This window comes from Frankliniella occidentalis, unplaced genomic scaffold, assembly GCF_000697945.3.
Source record: "Frankliniella occidentalis isolate FOCC.00 unplaced genomic scaffold, Focc_3.1 Scaffold337, whole genome shotgun sequence".
Lineage (NCBI taxonomy): Eukaryota > Metazoa > Arthropoda > Insecta > Thysanoptera > Thripidae > Frankliniella > Frankliniella occidentalis.
In genome coordinates, this window is record NW_026267460.1 from 258,795 (window position 1) to 262,864 (window position 4,070).

The following is a 4,070-nucleotide window of genomic DNA, read 5'->3' on the forward strand; positions in this document are numbered from 1 at the left end:
CGCCCCCCACGTCCAGTGCCGTGCCCCGAGGTCGCATTGTATCCCCTTCTCCTTCTACTAGCCTGCTCATCAACGCATTTCTACAACCCCCGCAGAGCACCTCTATACACGCAACGCAGCAACCCCCGCGACGAGGACTGCAAATTAACGCGTTCATCTTTCGACGCTCACTCCCTCCCCTCTCTGTATCCCCCTTTCTCTTCTCTTGCCCTTCAACTCAGGCGCGCGGGCGCACACACACAGATACACACCCTTTGCTTTAACAACTCCAATCATCCTCAGATTCCGCGCTAATGATTTCAGGCCCCAATAAAGATCCGCACAGGTCCCTCCTCCCCACCTCCACCGACCTCCAGCCCTGCCCGTTACTCTCCCAACGCGCGCACACCCTCTGCTGAAAGGGGACCGGGGATTTTAATGCTTTTCCTAAATCCTCCGCCATATATTTATCCCATCGGCATGATGCATGTAGTAATAACATGTGGAGTCCTCCTTCTGCTGCTGCTGGCCGCAAACCCCCTGCTGGCTGAGCCCTTGCTTACGCTCGCCCCCTCCTGCTTCTTTCCTGCATGTCCTCATCATCCGGTTCTAACTCCACAGCGCACCGTCTGCCGGCAGCCGAGCGGATTACAATTGTGCCGACGGCGGTATGTTGTAAACTTTTGCAGCCCGTCCCGTCCCGCCGCTACCCACCCACGCTCCTATACGGCTGCTGCTGATGCTGCTGCTGCTGCTGGACGGGACACCCGTATATGCGGTGCTTTAAGTTACGCGTCGCAAACTTATTCCTTTTTCATACCCTTTTATTTTTCTTTCGTCGAGTGGAGTTCTCTGTATGTGTACACATACCGCAGCACTCAGCGCTGCCGCAGGTGTGGGCGGCTCAGAGCTAGCTAAATGGCCTCTGTTTTGACCCGGTTACGCAAGCGCCCCCCCCCCCTCTCCTCTCCCCTCTAATACACACACACACACACACGCACTCACTGCCCACCTGGGCCCATAAGTCGAACGGCCTGCCTATGGAGTGGAACGTTTCCGAAATCAGACGAAGGTCACATTGTCGTCGACAACACACACACACACACACACACACACACACACACACACACACACACACACACACACACACACACACATGTTGAACACGGAATATCTATAGAAAAAGCCGTCTGGAAAATCCAACACTTTGTCAAAAGAAGTCTCGTGTCGCAAGGTTTAAAAGTGAAGTCGTGAAGTTCATAGATCACCTGGACGACGCGCAGCCTGAGCACGCTGGCGTGCGGGTAGGTGGTGAGCAGCGGCGCGTCCGGGGGCAGCGACTCGGGGCTGCTCGCGGGCTGGAGCGCGTCGGGCCCGAGCGCCTGCTGCTCCTGCGACCACTGCTGCTCCGTCTGCTTCCGGTTCTTCATCTGGAACACGACAAACACGACGGGGGGCGGTAAAGTATCCGGTAGGCAGGTGGCAGGCCGGATGTAGAGGGGGCGGGGGCTGATGGGAAAGAGGAGCACAGCGATAGCGCACCGGCTGGCCGGGCGCAGGTGTGGCCGGCCTGTGGTGGGGGTGGTGGGGGTGGTGGGGGTGGTGAAGGGGGTGGAGGCTTAGGCAACAGGGGCTGAGAAGGGCCTGGAGCAAAGCCTGGGGTACACACACACACACACACACACGCACGCACACTCACACACACACAGCGCACGTGCCAATTTTACGACCCACTTATTCGAGCGCGCGCAATTTGAAATTACGGCCCGGTAATTTCAATAACGCGTGCCACTGCTGCTGCGCGGCCGCTCGTAACAGACTCGCTGGGGCTGCGGGAGGGTAGGCGGCCCGCTGCTGCCGAGCTGGATCAGCAGGAGTAGCAGGAGCAGCAGCTGGAGGTTCTGAGCTTCTGGAGCTGCTGGACGGCCCGCTACAACACCCGCTGGAGCGCCCGCTGAAGGGAGGATAGGCCGCCCGCCGCGCGCCGCCGCCGAGTGGCCCGGGCGGCGGCCTACCTCACGGGCTGCCGCTCCAGCAGCTCCAGCAGCAGCTCCCTCCAGCAGCTTCAGCAGCGGCGCCTCGCTGTCCGTTTGGGATTCCAGCACGTCAGGCTGGTGACTCGTGCGCGCGTGCCCCGCACGTGCTGGCCGAAGGGGTCGGCCCTTGCGGAAGTGAAAGGGGGTGGGGTAGGGGGGAGGGGGCAGTACAGCGAAATGAAATTACTTCGGAACACGCCCGCACAACACTGAGCGCCGACGGGAACGCACACACGCCCAGCATATATTTACTTAAAGTGCACGCTAATAACTACCGCCGTTAAAAAAAGGAAACCCACATGGAATTTCTTTTTCGTCGACGTGCCACGTGCCATATTAAGGCGGGGCTGTAAGTTTTTAGTGAGAATAAGCTTTATGCGTCGGTGGGCGCGCGCGTATGGGGACTCGAGCTAGAGCAGAACGTCGCGCCGCCGCCCCCTCGCTCCCCCGACTCTTGGCGTACACCAGAAGAGGAGGGGGCGCGGCGCGCAAATCCAGTGCCGCGGGCGGGATAAAAGCCTTATGGAAGCGGGGGGGTCTCGGCCGCCTTCTGCCGCAAAGCCGCCGCCTCCTGTTGTGGGCTGCCTCTTGCGCCCGAGGCTGCGCTCGCTGCTGTGCGCTGCGGGGGAGCGGCCGGGCGGCCAGCCAGGCAGGCGGAGGAGAAGGTCGGGCGTCTTGACTGATTTAGAGGATTCCCCGTCGTAAGCGGGCCGAGTCGAGCAGCGGTGGGCTAAGCCGAGTAGAGCTTTTGTCGGGCCGGAGCGAGCAGGGCCGAGCCGGGCCCGGGCTCCTCTGGGCGCATTATAACGGAGCTGCGCTCCGCTGCGCGTCCTGCGGCCCCGGCCGCCCCGGCCGCCTCCTTAAAGCAGACGGCGGCCGGCGGCGCGGCCTCAGAGAGGAGTAGGTCGGAGGTCGGAGCCCAGCCCAGGCCAGCCCGGCGAGCACGGGGACTCGGACATGGCGTCCGAGACGGAGGTGGTGACCTCGCCGCCACCAACGGACTCGCCGCCACCGTCGACTGGCTCGCCGCCACCAGCCGCAGCAACTCCACCACTAGCAGCAGCACCTCCAGCAGCACCTCCAGCACCGCCACCAGCACCACCTCTAGCACCGCCACCACCAACACCACCACCATGCACATCGCCGCCACCGTCCAGGAGGGGCAGCGAGCACGTGAGCGTCAAGGAGTGCCTGCTCGAGGTGATCGAGTGCACGCGCGTGTCCACGGCCGTGGCCATGGAGGCGGCGGACGTGTCGGCGGCGGCGGCGGTCGCGGGGGCGGGCACGCTGCCCGGCTGCTGCCTGTGCCCGGCGTGCCTGCAGACGTGCTGGGCCGTGTCGGTGGCGTGCCGGACCCTGTCCGCGGTCCTGCACTGGCTGTCCGTGTGCGCCAAGCGTGCGCTGCGCGCCCTGCACGGCGTCTCCCACCTGGGGGAGGCCTTCGCGCGCGGCGTGAGCCGGATGCGCCACTCGCTCGGACAGCACCGCGTCTACAAGGTGAATCCCCCCGCCGAAGATGTAACAACTGCAGACCCAGTCACAGTTGCAGCAGTGACCACTGCAGATCCGACGCCACCACCACCGCCAGGTCCAGCATCCCCACGACTTGCAATTAATTTAACTCACTAGCCTAGAAACCACTAGCCGTGCCACCCTGTGAATGTAGTATGTACAACTGTGACTCATGTGTGTAGTACCGTACCGTGCTCTGTGACTTTTAACCTTTCATCGCAGGGTACTAATTACACGCTCTTATGTCAGCACCCAGAAAAACACTCTCGTCTCGTTTCGTTTGAGTTTGGCTTCCGCTAATCCTAAATAATTCACTTTCATCCCGTATACCCCGTGATACCGGCAGGGGGCGGTACCCTGCTGTGCTGTAGTACTTTACTTACTACTTTCTCGTGCCAGGCTCGACCCCCCGTGCTACACCGGGGCCCTGTTCCTCCCGCTGCAAGGTCCTGCCTCAACGGACCGGCGGTGCTTAAGGGAGAAAAGTTGCACGTACCCAGTGCCGTCGTGAAGTTGTCCTGGCAGGGCAGGGCGGCCGGTCGC